Source organism: Nomascus leucogenys, chromosome 2 (assembly GCF_006542625.1).
Source record: "Nomascus leucogenys isolate Asia chromosome 2, Asia_NLE_v1, whole genome shotgun sequence".
NCBI lineage: Eukaryota > Metazoa > Chordata > Mammalia > Primates > Hylobatidae > Nomascus > Nomascus leucogenys.
In genome coordinates, this window is record NC_044382.1 from 68,626,683 (window position 1) to 68,644,073 (window position 17,391).

The following is a 17,391-nucleotide window of genomic DNA, read 5'->3' on the forward strand; positions in this document are numbered from 1 at the left end:
GTGATAGAGGAGAAAGTCAAAGAAACAAGCTAGGATCAGATTATATAGCATATAGAAGGCCATGAGAAGGGCATTGTATTTTACTGTAAGGTCAATAGAGAGCTCACTATACTCTTAAGCCAGCCAGCATCACATACTGGAATCTAGAAATTAAACCACCTGCCCACATTCAGCTCTTCCCACTCTGCTAGGTGCCCTGAGAAGCAAAAGAAGTGAGTATGTGTCGCAGGCACAAGATGCTACCTGTTTCAGTGAGGAGATAGGTCTTGCTAGATGCATTACTTCCATGAATATGAATATCAGCTACATATCTGACTGTCTGTGGCTTAAGACAATACCCGATTATTGGTTCACACAGCAGCCCACTAAAGCTTTCTTTCTTTTCTTTTTTGAGACAGAGTCTAGCTCTGTCGCCCAGGCTGGAGTGCAGTGGCGTGATCTTGGCTCACTGCAAACTCCACCTCCCGGGTTCATGCCATTCTCCTGCCTCAGCCTCCCAAGTAGCTGGGACTACAGGCGTCTGCCACCACATCCGGCTAATTTTTTGTATTTTTAGTAGAGACAGGGTTTCACCATGTTAGCCAGGATGGTCTCTAAAGCTTTCTTAATCTATATTATGAATGACCGGATGACATGCAGTTTTGATGGAAATCTGAAGTCTTTTCATCATGCGTTATTCCTATATTTGGTATTTCAGGAACACATTTTCACCAAATTAGAACCTAATGCAGTCTTTCATAAAGGCTACATTCTGCATAATAGATAGCATTACAGAGCCTCACTACCCAAACTGTGGTCTGCAGACCTTGACCATATGACCATGACATGGGAAGTTAGGAAAGCAGAACAACAGACTCTGCCCCAGACCTATCCAACCGGAATCCTCATTTTAACAAGGTCCCCCCAGGTGATTTGTATGCCCATTAAAGTTTGATAAGCTCTGATGCAGAACATTGTTTCTACAGGAAAATGTGTCCTGAGGTACAGTAACTCACTGATTAACAAAACAAACACTTGAGACATACAACAAGGGTGTAAACTGCCCTCTACCAAAAATTTTAAAAAGTTGAACATTATAATATAATTTAAAAAGAACAAAACATGTAAATCCTTTTCACAGCACTGTCAAATGCGTGGACATTAGGAAGGTGCTTGGGAGTCCAAGATAATTCAGGAGAGACCCTCAATATAAAGAGATTTGAAGGGCCAGATGCAGTGGCTTATGCCTATAATCCCAGCACTTTGGGAGTCCAAGGCAGTTGAATCACATGAGGCCAGGAGTTCAAGACCAGCCTGACCAACATAGCAAAACCTTGTCTCTATTACTACTACTACTACCAATAATAATAACAAAATTAGCCAGGCATGGTGTTGCACACCTGTAATCTCAGCTACTTGGGAGGCTGAGGCAGGAGAATTACTTGAACCAGGGAGGAGGAGGTTGCAGTGAGGTGAAATCACACCACTGCACTTCAGCCTGGGCAACAGAGAGAGACTCTGTCTCAAAAATAAATAAATAAATAAAGAGATTTGAGGAAGAAAAGAGTAAGTAATATAGCTTTGATGCATGGTTTCACAGAAAAGGAGAAATCAGCATTAGTCAAAGTGTGTCTTAAAATATTATTCCTAGAAAGGACAAAAACAGTCACTTTTCAAAAGACATATATGTGACCAATGTGCCTATGAAAAAAGTTCAATATCACTGATCATTAGAGAAATGCAAATCAAAACCACAATGAGATACCATCTCGCACAAGTCAGAATGGCTTACTAAAAAGTTAAAAAAAAATGAAAAAACAGATACTGATGAGGTCGCCAAGCAAAGGGAATGCTTATACACCATTGGTGGGAGCGTAAATTAGTTCAACCTTTGTGGAAAGCAGTGTGGTGACTCCTTAAAGGGCTAAAAACCTAATTACCAATGGACCCAGCAATCCCGTTACTGGGTATATACCCAAAGAAATATAAATCATGGCCGGGCACAGTGGCTCACGCTTGTAATCCCAGCACTTTGGGAGGCCAAGGCAGGCGGATCACGAGGTCAGGAGATCGAGACCACGGTGAAACCCTGTCTCTACTAAAAATACAAAAAATTAGCCGGGCGTGGTGGCGGGTGCCTGTAGTCCCAGCTGCTCGGAGAGGCTGAGGCAGGAGAATGGCATGAACCCGGGAGGCGGAGCTTGCAGTGAGCCGAGATTGCGCCACTGCACTCCAGCCTGGGCGACAGAGCGAGACTCCGTCTCAAAAAAAAAAAAAAAAAAAAAAAGAAATATAAATCATTCTACCCTAAAGACACATCCCTGCATGTGTTCATTGTGGCACTGTTTACAATAGCAAAGACATAGAATCAACCTAAATGTCCATCAGCGACAGATTGGATAAAGAAAATGTGGTACATATACATCATGGAATACTATGCAGCCATAAAAACGAATGAGATCCCATCCTTTGCAGGAACATGGATGGAGTGGAACCTATTATCTTCAGTAAACTAACACAGGAACAGAAAACCAAATACCTTGTGTTCTGACTTATAAGTGGGAGCTAAATGATGAGAACAAATGAGCAAAAGGAGGGAACAACAGACACTGGGGCCTACTTGAGAGTGGAGGGTGGGAGGAGGGAGAGGATCAGAAAAAATAACTGTTGAGTGCTAGGCTCAGTACCTGGTGACAAAATAATCTGTACAACAAACACCCGTGACTTGAGTTTACCTATATAACAAACCTGTACATGTACCCCTGAACCTAAAGGAAAAGTTTTTAAAAAATAATAATAAAAATATATATTATTGCTATGAGGCAAGACTTCCAGAATGGTGGGAATCCAAAAATCTCCTTCTTTATAAAAGCAATGAGAATACTGTCAAAATTGTTAAAATCAGTAGTTTTAAGATCTCTGGAACTTAATCAAAGGCTTGCAACAATCCAAGGAGTATTTATCCAAAAAAAAAATACTAGTTCTACAAAATGCTAATAGATATTACCCCAAAGATGATACCATGGTGAAATTAGGAACATTGGATTAAACAAAGTTACAAGTTTCTCTTCTGTAGGATCTTTTGGACCCTTTAGTACACTAAATATTCATTGTATAGTCTGCAATTTTTTCCAAACTTAATTGACCACAGATCCCTTTTATTATGAGATATTCTATGGATCTATGTCCTGAGACATAGACAATACACTTTGGAACATACTAGGTGCAACTTTGAGGTTAGATCTATGAAAAGATGAAGAGTTCTAGACACTGGAAGGAGTAAACATAATGAAAGGCATGTGTGAGAGTCCCCTGGAAGCCTGGATAGTTTTCTGGAATGCGGTTAGGAGAGAAGCTGGTTAAGAAGAAAAGTGGTCAAATGTTGCAGTCTTTGCAGGTTAAACAGAATGATTCAGAAGAATAATTTCTTAAAACAAGTTATACTCAGCTAGGCATCATGGCTCACATCTATAACTTCAGCACTTTGGGAGGCCAAAGCAGGAGGATTGTCCTAGGCCAGGAGTTTGAAACCAGCCTGGACAACATAGTGAGACCTTATCTCTATAAGAAAATTTTTTTAAAAATTAAAAATTAGCCAACTGTGGTGGCATGTGCCTGTAGTCCCAGCTACTAGGGAGGCTGAGGCAGGGGTGGGGAGTTGGGGAGGGATCATTTGAGCCCAGAAATTTAAGGCTGCAGTGAGCCATTATCATGCCACTACACTCCAGCTTGAGCAGCAGACCGATACCCTGTCTCAAAAAAACAAAAACAAACAAACAAACAAGTTACACGAAGTGCACACCATAAAATAAAAGACTGATTAATTTGATGTTGTTAAGATTTAAATTTCCATAGAACAAAAAAATTCTATTAAACCGAGTGAAAAGACAACCTATAGCCTATGAGAAGATATTTGCAATACACACAACCAGCAAGGAGACTATGCAGAATGTACAAAGAGCAAAGGGTATTAGCTGGTAGTAAACAAAGAAAGAAACTTAAATAATCAATAGATATGCAAACCAATGCTCAACTTCCAGAATTATTGGGAAGTACAAATCAAATTAAAAGCATAATAAATTTAACAGAATTTCTAATCTCTACCACTACCAAGTGCTCATAAAGAAATTGAGCACGCAACTCTCATATGTTCTGAGAGGGCTTCACGAACTTTTTACTCACATTTCTGACACCAAAAATGTGAGTGGATCTTCCTCACACCGACCAGTGTGCCAACTCTCTGGACATCAACTGGATATCCTACAATTCAGGTCAATTCTGACACTACCTGGAGCTAGCATCAGTTTCCCCCAATTTAAGGGCTCAGTTCCACAAGACCACCCTCACTTCAGATGCCAGTCTCAAGTATTGAGTACCCAGGGTGCCTACACTTCTATTCAACCTTGCTACAAAGCTAGGGGTTGCCATAACCTCCTCCCTTTAGGTTTAGTAACTTGCCAGAGTGGCTCACAGAACTCAAGCCAGCACTTGACTTATCATTACCAGTTTGTTACAACTGTTACTGGTAACATAATTATTACCAGTGTGTTCCTGTTACAACACAGGAACAGCCAAATGACAGAGATGCACAGGGAATGTACGAGTGGGAAAGGGTGTGTGGAGCCTCCACGTCATCTCTGGAGTTACCACCCTCCAACATCTCAATGTGTTCACCATCCCTGAAGCTCTCCGAGCCTCTTTGTCTAGGGGTCTCTTATGGAGATTCCATTACAGAATCAAGATTTATTAAATCGTTGGCCATTGGTGATTATCTGTATCTCTAGCCCCTGTCCCCTCCCTGGAGGTCAGGAGGTGAGGCTGAAAGTGCCACACCTCTAATCATGCTTAGGTCTTCTGGAGATCAACCCTCAACCTAAAGCTATCTAAGTCATTTAACTGGCACACAAAGACACTCATCACTCCAGAGATTTCCAAACCTTTTTAGAACTGTGTGTCAGGAACAAGGTACTAAGACCAATATTTTTTTTTATTATATCACAGGATAAACTGATACAGGTTGAATATCCCTTATTTGAAATCGCTGGGACCAGAACTGTTTGCAATTTTTGATTTTTTTTTTTTTGGATTTTGAAATGTTTGCATTATATTTTCCAGTTGAGCATCCAAAATGTCCAAAATGCTAAATGTATCAATGAGCATTTCTTTTGAGCATCAAAACTTTAAAGATGTTTTGAATTCTGGAGCACTTCTGATTTCAGATTTTTGGATTTGAAATGCTCAATCTGTATAAACATTTTGGAGGGCAATTTGAAAAAGTTTAGAAAATTTGGAACTGTGTGTATACCCTAGAGAAACTCCTGCTTATGTGCACAACGAAATAAGTTAAAGAGTGTTCCAGCATTGTTTTTGGAAACAACCTAAATGGCAATTAATAGAACAGATGAATATATTGTTGTTTATGCATATAATGAAATATTATATAGTACTTAAATTGGGGCTATATGAATCAACATTGATAAATCTATAAAACACATAAAGTATGATACCATTTACAATAAAATTTTCTAAAATGCAAAATTATATTGAATATTGCTTATGGGAGCCTTTACAGTTGCTAACAGTATGAAAACATGCATGGAAATTATACATACAAATTCAACATGACGGTAACTTCTAGAGAGGAAGAGAAGGGAATGGGAATGAATAGGGATACACAGAAGCTTTAACTGTTTGCAAGTAGAAGAAATATCTGAAGCAAGTGTATTTTTAAAATGTTTAAATTTGACCTAGATATGTATGTATAAATAGATGTTTACAACATTATTCTCTCTTTTTTCTGTACCTTATATTTTCTTTTTTTTTTTTTTTTTTTGTGACAGGGTCTCACATTGTCACCCAGGCTGGAGTGCAGTGGCCAGTGGCACAATCTCAGCTCACTGCTACTTGGCTTCTCACAGGATCAAGCGATCTCCTGCCTCAGACCCCTGATTAGCTGTTACTACTGGCACACCACCATGCCTGGCTAATTTTTTTTTTTTTTCAGTACAGACAGGGTTTCACCATGTTGCCCAGGCTGGTCTCAAACTCCTGAGCTCAAGTGATCCACCCATATCAGTCTCCCAAAGTGCTAGGATTACATGCATGAGCCACTGCGCCCAGCCTGTACATCTTATTTTCTATTATAAGACAACTCTGAACAAAGATGCACCCTTTTCTATTTTTATTTTTTTGTAGAGACAGGGTCTCACTATGTTGCACAGGCTGATCTCAAACTCCTAGGCTTACATGATCCACCCACCTCAGCCTTCCAAAGTTCTGGGATTACAGGTGTGAGCCACTGCACCCAGCCAAGATGTACTCTTGAGTAAGCAATCATTTTTAGTTCTTGAACAGAGAAGAGAAATGTCTGGAAGACTGGGAGAAACGCTTCTTGCATGTGCGGTGAGGAAAGACTCACCACTGTGAGATTAGATCCAACTTCGCTGAGAAGCCGAGACAGGGCAGGTGCTGAGTCTGGCAGAGGTGATGCTGCAGGGAACAGAAGGAAGAACAGGGCCATAGAACAGGCCACGGATGCCGCACACCTGAACTGTTGACTTCAGAGCCTGCTTGGGGAAGGCAGAACAGAGCTATGCTCAAGAGACTGGGTCGTGCAGTCAGCCAGCCCTGGGTTTGATTTCCCCATTCATCTCTAGACAGCCTTCTTGGGTTATACTTTTTCTCATTTTCTCCATCTGTTCAGTGCAAGCAAGCACGATGCTTCCGTCATAGGATGGATATGAGGATTAAATGAAATAATCCAGGTAAAATACTTATCACAATGCCTGGCATGTAATAAGCATATTATAAATGGTAGATATTATATGATAGTATCACTCAGGGCCTGTCAAGGAAACTGAAACCAAGGCCAGGCATGGTGGCTCACACCTTTAATCCCAGCACTTTGGGAGGCCGAGGTAAGAAGATTGCTTGAGTCCAGGAGGTGGAAGCCTCCCTGGCAACACAGTCAGACCCTGTCTCTAAAAAAACAAAAAAGGAAGAAAAGAAAAGAAAAGAGAAGAAAAGAAAAGAAAAGAGAAGAAAAGAAAAGAAAGAAAAGGAAAAAAAGAAAAGAAAGAAAAGGAAAAAAAGAAAAAAAAGAAAAGAAAAGAAAAGAAAGGATTTAAAACAAAATAAGAAAACTGAAAGCACTCCAGTGATTTCAAACAGTAGCAACTTAATACAAGAAACTGGTTTTGTGGGTAACCCTTTTCCAAGGGAAAAGAGACTAATTGGCCTAGGATGTGTCATGTGACTTCCCAGGGCCATGTGATGGGCATTCCTTCTAGGATCACACAGTGAGACAGGTCAGACCCCAACAACATATGTCCACTGCCTCTGCTTAACACTCAGTTTGAATGTCAGTTTAAATCTCAGTTTAAAGGTCTAGGGGAAAGCACAGAAGATGAGTGAAGCAGCTTAGAGATCAGCAACTGGCAAGAAGCTCCAGGGGCAACGTGGAAAGGAGGCTGTGTTCGTTTCCTTGGGACGCCTAAACAAAGGACCACCCATTGGGTGATTTGAAACAACAGAAATGTGTTATTCCATGTTTCTGGAGGCTGGAAATTCAAAATCAGGGAATCAGCAGGGTTGGTTTCCTTTGAGGGCTTTGAGGGACAATTTGTCCCATGTTCCTCTGCTGGCTTCTGGATATGGCTGGCAGTTTTTGGTGTTCCTTGGCATGTGGAGCAGGGGACCCAAATCCCTGGGACCAGTACCAGTCTGTGGCCTGTTAGGAACCAGGCCACACAACAGGAGGTGAGCAGCGGGCAAGTGGGCATTACTACCTGAGCTCCGCCTCTCATCAGATCAGCAGCATCATTGCATTCCCATAGGAGCTCAAACTCTATTGTAAACTGTGCATGCGAGGGATCTAGGCTGTGCTCTCCTTATGAGAATCTAATGCTTGATGATCTGAGGTGGAACAGTTTCATCCTGAAACCATTCCCCCACCCCAAACCTGACTGTGGAAAAATTGTCTTCCACGAAACCAGTCCCGGTGCCAAAAATGTTGGGGACTGCTGATGTAGAGGTATCACTCCAGACTCTGCCACCATGTTCACATGGCCTTCTCCTGCATCTCTGTCTTCTCCTCTTAGAAGGTCACCAGTCACAATGGACTAGGGCCCACTGTACTCCAATATGACCTCATCTTAGCTAATTACATCTACAAAGACTCCGCATCCATATAAGGTGACATTCACAGGTACTGAGGGTTAGGACTTGAACATATCTTTCGGGGGGACAAAATTCAACCCGCAACAAATATAGTCTCAATGAGAAGCCAAGGTCATCCAGGATGGGCTAGAATGCTGGCTGATCCTGTGTTCTAGCAGAAGTCAGGACCAGGGAAAGAGGGACCCTAGGGGAAAGCTTCCAGCCACTGCCATAGTTGCCACTAGAGGCAGACGGGGAAATACCCTTTCTCCCTTCCTCTTGTTCTTCAGTCTCTCACCAGTGTCTCTGACGAGCCAGAACAGCCAGAAAGCAACTGACATGAGAGCCTGGGAAACTCCTCCTCAAAAGTTAGCTGTCCCTTTCCCCCCATGTTCAAAGCACAAACCGCAAGGATAGAGAATATTCAGTTGCAGTTGCTCTAAGCCTGTCAAGGCCACGTGGAACTAGTTACCCTAACTGGAATGAAAGGCGGGGCTAGGGGGATTTTGAAGTGGTAACCAAGAAATATCCAGTAAAAGATAACAAAAGAGACATGTTCTCTGCCCATGGAGATGTTAGACTAGTGGAGGGGTGTATTAGTCTGTTCTCCTGTTCTCACACTGCTGTAAAGAAATACTTGTGGCTGGGTAATTTATAAAGAAAAGAGGTTTAATTGGATCATGGTTCTGCAGCCTGTACAAGAAGCATGGTGACATCTGCTTCTGGGAGGCCTCAGAGAGCTTATACTTATGGCAGAAGGCAAAGTGGGGGCAGGCCATCTTATGCAGCAGGAGCAAGAGAGAGCCACATACTTTTAAATGACCAGATCTCACAAGAACTTACTATCTTGAGGACAGTACCAAGGAGGATGGTGTTACACCATTCATGAGAAACCAACTCCATCATCCAATCACCTCCCACCAGGCCCCACCTCCAATATTGTCCCCAGTGGGGAATTACAATTCAACATGAAATTTGGTGGGGACACAGATCCAAACAATATCAAGGGATTAAATAAAAATAATTTTAATTTTGAAGTTAAATGTGCTGTGAATTTAAAAAGTAGAATGAGTAATCCCAGCACTTTGGGAGGCAGGCGGATCACAAGGTCAGGAGATCAAGACCATCCTGGCTAACATGGTGAAACCCTGTCTCTACTAAAAATACAAAAAAATTAGCCATGCATGGTGGTGGGTGCCTGTAGTCCCAGCTACTTGGGAGGCTGAGGCAGGAGAATGGTGTGAACCTGGGAGGCGGAGCTTGCAGTGAGACGAGATCGCACCACTGCACTCCAGCCTGGGCGACAGAGTGAGACTCTGTCTAAAAAAAATATATATATATATTGAATGAGTAAAGGAAAATAGCCATGGCTCCAGAGTTAAATACGGGGAGTCAAGAAAGCCTTCCATGAATGGATGAAATTTAAACTGAGGGTTAAGCAGGGGCAGTGGACATATGTTGCTGGGGTCTCACCTGCCTCACTGTGTGATCCTAGAAGGGATGCCCATCACATGACTGGGAAGTCACATGACACAACCTAGGCCAATCAGACTCTTTTTCCCTGGAAGTGAAGTTCAAATCAAACACATAGGAAAAGAAAGCAGGAGTTTCTGAGTTCTTGGATGGCAATGCAGTAGGCCTGTCCTAGGAACCAATTCAGAGGAGGTATGGCAGTTTATACTTCCCAAAAACTGCTCCAACGATATCTTCCGTCTTACCTGCTCTCCTTACAATGTGACTTTTGACTTGCTGCCAATGAGATGTGCCTCCTCCACCTGAATCTGAGTGGCCTCATAATTATGGTACAAATGATGCTCTCTGACTTCTCAGGCTAGATCATGAAAGGTCGTACAATATCTGGCCAGGTGTGATGGCTCACATGTGTAATCCCAGCACTTTGGGAGGCTGTGGAAGGCGAATCACCTGAGGTTAGGAGTTAAAGACCAGCCTGGCCAACATAGTGAAACCCCACCTCTACTAAAAATACAAAAATTAGCCAGTCATGGTGGCATGTGCCTGTAGCCCCAACTACTCAGGAGGCTGAGGCAGGAGAATCGCTTAAACCTGGGAGGCAGAGGTTGCAGTGAGCCGAGATTGCACCATTGCACTCCAGCCCAGGTGACAGAGCAAGACTCTGCCTCAAAAAAAAAAAAGGCTGTACAATATCCGTCCAACTGTCCAGGAATACTTATTCTTGGAGCCCAGCCACCATGGAATCCAGTGGCTCTTGTTCTATGACCTTCCGGTTCCAGGCTCATAGCAATGAGGCTACAGTGTGAAGAAGCCTAAGAGCCAAGATCTCAGTGCCAGCTGCATTCAAGCTCCCAGCAAGCCAGCACCAAGTTACCAGCCATGTGAGGGAGCCATATTGAAAGTGGATCCTCCAGCCCCAGCCAGGCCATGCCAGCTGACACTACATGGAATTGAGACTTTATTCCCTCTGATCCCGGCCCACACTGAAAAGTCATAAATGAAATAAATGATTGTTGTTTTTTTACACCATCAAGTTTGGGGGCAGTTGGTTACCCAGCAATAGACACTAGAACAGCAGTCCTGATTCTCCTTTTTTCTATGACCCAGCTCTTCAGCTCTTTTCATTTTTGTAAACTGTCATCCTGTTGGTCAATTTATTCTTAATAAAATTAACTGAAGTTTGTTTCCTTTACTTATGATCAAAGAACCTTGATATGTAGCCCTTGCAAAGGACAGGAAGAGAAACTTCAGACTGAGAAGAAACCGGGGACCTGAATACTTGTTCAGGAAACAGCCTGGAACCTTAAGAAGAATTGGGACAGTTAGTGAGGCTGAAAAGCATGGAATGAAGGGAAAAGTGGCTCAAAGTGAGGTTGGAGAAGGAGAGGCATTAGTATTAACTAATTAGTATGTCCCAAGCCAGCAAAAGTACTTAGTACATACTGTCTCATTCATCTGCACCTCAGTAAGAAGAGATAAGTCCTATTTTTAAATGCAACCTCTGCTTCCATTTAAGGGAAAATAAAATTGAGGCTCAGGGATTACATCAGACTCAGCTGTTCCTCTGATGCCTGTATTTCTACCACATCTTCTGCATGACCCAGTAGACAATTTATAATATAGAGAGAAGAGTATGAGGAAAACAATAGTGAGAAATTCATGAATGGGCAAGTAGACCAGTTGGAAAAGCCCAATAATACTAGGAAGCCATAAACCTCAGCTTACCTCCCCACCAAAAAATTAGAGCCAAACATAGAACATGACAGTCATTAAGGCAAAGGAGAAAGAACACTGGCTTTGAAATCATATGGATGTACCTCCCTGAGAATCCGTTTTCTCATCTCTAAAATGCAGGTGATAATACCCAAATCCCTGTGACAAGATTTGAAGATGATACTTGTAAATTGGATAGCACTTAGTAGCTATCAAAATGTCACAAGTAATCCTGAGTATTAAAAATAATTATAGTAACAGGTAAGGTTGCATAGATAGAGGCCAAAAAACATAGAGGACAAGAAAAAAAGGGGAAAAAAAGTAAGGACACATGGTAAGATGGGGGAAAAAGACAAAAGAAAGAAAAAATTATTGTTAGGGGAGAGCAGGAGAGGCAAGGACAAAGAAAAACAGGTCTCAGGCTGAATGATTTTAAAGTCTCCCTGCAGAAAGCTATGCTACAGCCTGAAGCAACTCCTGGTGCCACGACCCCTGCACAAGAGGCAGCAGCCCCATGCAGTCAAGCCCTGTGATCTTGCCAAGCATCAAATGTTCGTGTTCAGAGGTTAGGAGCATCTGAAACTCCCATGAAACTGGCTCCCAAATCATCCCATGATCCCTTTGCGAAGACAAAAAGCAGCCAGACCACCCCTAAGTGAATCTCCTTAATTCCATAATCTCATGAAGCTCACTGGATTCTTGGTCATTTTGGGGCGCCACGTCCTGAGGCGCCACATCCTATGGCACCCACTCTTTGACATTCATTAGAAAGGGACCTGCAGAAGGAAACTGAGGGAGGGAATGGAAGGATGCCAGCCAAGGGCAGAGAGCAGAATGGCCTACACTAGGGACCGTCAACACCAAGTTTCCATGTCTGCCCAGCACCTGAGAAAAGAAACTTGATTTCAAACCATATCACCCTCGAGTGTGGCACACAACAGGTGAAAGGAATTACAGCGACTTTCCAAAGTCTTTCAAGGTGTGGCCAGCTTTGCTTGCACTCTTGAGTGTAAAGTTTCTAGACAAGGGAGAAAAGTGGATCAAAGGGAATTTCCTAAAAGGGAAGTAGATCTGCACTGAGAAGATGCAAAAGAGACATCATCCTGGAGATACCTCTCTCTTTTTTACATTTTTTTTTTTCCTTTGGTTCCTTGCCGTCATCCTATCCTTGGTGGCCTTATTGAAAATTCCTACCCTCCCGCCCTCCAGCTCACCCTACCCACATCAGGGTGGGGCAGCTTTTTATGAAGAAAAATAGAGGTTGCAATCTTTGGCATATTAATTCAGAGCATATGGTGAAAAATATTGTTTGCTATGGCTTGTGGGCTTATGATATTTAATTTAAAATAGATTTTCCTAAATAAAAAGAGACTTTATACAGATGGCCATTAAAAGCAAACCGTTTTTGCTGCTTGGCGTTGTTAAAATATAATGTTTTGAAAGCATTTTATAGTACCTAGGCCCTTTGGCAAGGATGCAGGACTCTGTGAAGATGGAGGCTTGGCTCAGTGACAAGATGGTCCAGATGCAATTGTCACAAGCCCTGTCCTGAGGGCCATTTTTCTTTCCGTAAGTTTGATTTAATTTTGTATAGAAATCTTTCTTCTTGCATCCTAAATTTTATCCAAATCTGAGAAAGCACAACTCTTGAGATCCGCTGGCTGAAATGATGGCAGCAAATGCTTTATGATGTCATTTCTCGTTAAATATGAACAGATTGTTTCCACGGCAAACATCTAGCAAGCACAAGGCCAGGTGTTTTCCTATTCTCCATGTCTCTTTTAGTGTTAGTGGAGTATAGTGGGAATTTTTTTCTTTTCTCTCTCTCACTCTCTCTTTCTCTCTCTCTTTGTATTCTTTTAACAATTAGGTGAGGTTGAGGGCCACCGCACAAAGGGTTCCCTGATATCTGAAGGGCATTGAGATTCTTGTACAAGTAAAGAGAGTGTGGGTAGTAGTTTCCATGCTTTGGGAGGTAATGAAAGTTGCAAAATAAAAATAACTTCTGATTCATCTCACTGAGGACTTTATCATGAGTGATGTCAATCCATCATGTTTTCTTCAGCTGATTCAATTTTAAGCTTCAGAGGATGGAAGCAGACCTAACAGGCAGGCTCCCTGATTCCTTTAACCGTGCAAACACAACAGCAAATGACAAGGAGAGGAAACTCCGGTGTTCACTTACGGGCCACTGCTCAGGGTGAGAACATCCTCAACAGCCCTGGCTTACCTGTTCTTCCTCCCCTTGCTATCAGCAACAGGCAGTATTCTCAGCTAAAAAATGATCGGAAGAGAGTAATGCACACCTCAGGGTCAAATCTGTTGAGTTTGTATTTATAATGCGATGTCAGTCGCTGAAGACTTTTGTTGAAAAAGCTGATACTTGAGAAATTGTTTTGCATTAGTTTGGGATAAAAAAGAAAGCTGATAGCAGTTTCTAGATTGTCAGTAATCCTTTCTTATGAGTGGCCAAAGAGAAACTTCCTGACTGGGGCTCTGAGAAATGTCGAGGTACAAAAAAATTGTTCCCAGTGCACTCCCGTCTGTAATTAGGAATGCACCAACCATGGCACGGTTTGTTTTTCTAGTTCAGTAACCTTTAACAACACTTGTAATCAGTTGGGTTTTAAAAGTGGGGGAGAAGGGGATGGGAAAGAGTTACATTACACGTAGCCCAGGCAGCACTCCTGGAGAAACGTTCAGCAGCGGACACACCTTGCTGCTCTGGTGACTTTCGGCGCCTTTGTTTGCAGGGATATAAACAGAGCTTAGGTGAACCCACAGAAAGACTCTGCAATCCCGTGGGGGTAACTTTATAGGGGAAGCTGTCTTCTTTGTCCCTGGAGTGAAGGATCCGGTTTGCAGGAGGCTAGAGGACTGCAACCTTGCATTTGGGGACAGTTATTTACCTGGTTTGCACCTGGATATCTGTAGCTCAAATGAGCATGAACCTGCCAGAACTTGAAAGAGTCAGAAGATGTACCTGGCAGAAATAACAAAACTAGAAGACGCCTTTACTGAAGGAGGCAAGACCCCTACCGAGACCTTTGCAATTCAACTTCAGAAAATTCTTCAGAGGGGTTATCAATTAGCACAAGCTGGGGTGAGCCAGGAAGGTAAATATTGATTTGTAACGTCTCTAGCTCAGTGGTTGTCTTTGAATGAACTCATGGAGAATGACCCCTCTTAACCAGAAATTAAAATTAAAGAAAAAAGGTGTAAGGCTTTTTGCTTATTAAAATGGACATTTATTTTTCTGTTTATAAAAGCAGTACATGTTCATTACAAAAAAATTAGGAAATATAATTAATAAAAAAATAAAAATTAAAAGTATCCATTATGTCAGCATTCCACATTAGCTATTGTTAACTGTGGCATATAACATTTCAAACTTGAAAAATAACTATTCAATTTTTAACAAAAGTCAGGGCCATGGTATGCATACTATTTTGTAATATACCCTTGTTGCTTTGGAGTCTTTATTGTGGCTGGTATTTGAAATTGATAACTTTGCATTGACATCTTTTTGCTTTTTGTTTTTTATTTTTTTTGAGACAGAGCCTCACTCTGTTACCCGGGCTGGAGTGCATTGGTGCAATCTCGGCTCACTGCAACCTCTGCCTCTCAGGTTCAAGCGATTCTCCTGTGTCAGCCTCTCGAGTAGCTGGGATTACAGGCGCCCACCAACATGCCTGGCTAATTTTTGAATTTTTAGTACAGATGGGGTTTCACCATGTTGGCCAGGCCGGTCTTGAACTCCTGACCTCAGGTGATCCGTCCGCCCTGGGCCTCCCAAAGTGCAGGGATTACAGGTGTGAGCCACCACGCCTGGCCTGACATCATTTTTAATGACAGCCTAGTATTCTATCTCATGGTTGTATGAAGGCTTAATTAATCAGTCCTTCATTCTTAGACATTCAGACTACTTCCAGCTTGTGTGTGTGCTGAAAATTGCTTCAGCAAACCACCTTCTGGGTGAATATTTGCATTGAAGTGTTATTATTTTTGCTATTGTTTAAACAGACTAACTTAGGGATGCTTTAGAAGTTTTTCTGAGAACTAAGATGAAGATAGGGAACTGGCATGAAAGAGTAAATTCTAACTATGTCTGAGTAGAAGACATGAATGGTGTTATGTAACAGGTGTGACTGAACTAGGTAGCGAAGTAGAGAGTGTTAAAAGAAATTCTGTAAAAAATACCAGGCATTTAACTAAATTGTACAGGACTGCCAATGACCCGTTAGATATCTGCCATCTCTCATTTCTACGCCTGCTATTCTAGGAGCCTCTGTTTTTGTAACACATAAATGCATGTGGCATCTTCCTGGGTTATTTGGACCAAGTACTGTAATTCCTTAAGATCAGCAGACTGTTTTGGGGATGATTAAAAAAAAATAAACTGGTTCAAATGGTAATATAGAACTGGGGATGATGTCAAAATGATAGTGGTGGAAGGAAAAATGCTAGGACGGATCGGGTCCAAAGTTGTCCTTAGTGAACCAAAAATATATGATTTGGTAAAAATAATCTTAAACTCTGCTTTCGACAAGGGTGTTTACAATAGGCGTGGACAACAGTTAAGAATCTCAGAAGACAGCCTCATGGATGGAGGGCCAATATCCCCCTCCCCCAGGTCTATGCAGGACAGACATGGTTACGGGATCAGAGCCCTTCCAAAGGCCACATATAGCCTCAGAATTCTCCTCCATCCAGGGCTCCAGCCAGCCAGGAACAACCTATTGGCAATGGCTCATGAGGTGGTACTCAGTTTTTGTCCCTGGCCTAGTGGCTTCGTTATCTACAAACAAGGGATGTGTTGAAGGGAGGAGAAGGAAAGTGAAAAACTGATGCCAAGATGGATCAAGATAAGAGGGAGAAGAGTGGTCTGATGAGAAGGCTGGAAATCTATCCTGGTGGCACAATCCCAAGGAGATCTGTGGGGGTTTTTTTCTATGCAATTTAGAATTGTAATCCATAGATTTTCCTGATATATTTAATCATAACTTCTCCCCTAGAGTTAGGGGGTTCCTAGAAATGACCACGTTATGGTAAATTGCAAGCCCTCATTTTAAAGGATGGGTCCCAAGCATTCAATCAACATGTATTGCGTGCCTTTTGTCCTAATGTGGCTTCCCCAGGATAGAGGAGCTTGAGACAGGGCTTATTTGTTATAGGACATGAGCTCAGGGAACCTCTGTGAGGGACTGCAAAGAACGACACCTGGAAAGAAGGAAAGTTGAAATGAGGGTGTCTCATCAGGGTATTACTACTGTGAGCTTGATTTCCTTAAGAGCCTCTGAGGAGCTTTTAGAATGTTCCCCAGCCTTGTCTGCTTAAAGGACTGAGGACTGAGCAGGGGAGTATTTACCTATGCTCCCCGATTCTTCATATTTTGGGCATCAAAAATTGCCCCAAGGAGTGTGAAATCTCTCGCATATATGTGAGTGCCAAGCTAAATGGGTTCGTGCAGGCAGACCTGAAGCAGAAAGTTTAGAGATACACAGTGAAGCCTATACCCAGCATGCTGGGGCAGAGCAAAGTCAGATTATACTCCTAAGAAGCAAGTTGTTGCATTTTGGACCAAAATGCAGCCCAAGAGAATGTGATGGGTTGCCACAAGCGGTGTCCAATATACCATCTCTATACCAACACAAGGCTAGGCACAAGCACCGCAATGCATTAGCAAGAAGATCTTGTAAAGGCAGAGACACCAACTGACAGTCGACTCATTACAGACAGAAGGTGCTGTCACTGTCACCATCTGGCCCATCAGCAATGACGGCACATTGCTAGGCTTGACCGGGTGCTCCAGCCTAGTGCCAGGCTAATTCCTCTTCAGAGAGCCCGAGATTTTAGGGCTGAGTCACTCTGAGCCCAGCTTTGACAAATCCCTTGCAAGTTTCATCCAGAAACTGCAATAGTGTTACAAACCTCATCCATAGACGTGGGAGAGATAGAGAGGACCATGACATGTTAAGAGACACACACTCACTACTTTGAGCCAGAAGCTAACTCAAAAGGCAGGAAAACTAGGTTTCTGCCATCCAAAGGCATCAGCCCCAAGCAGAC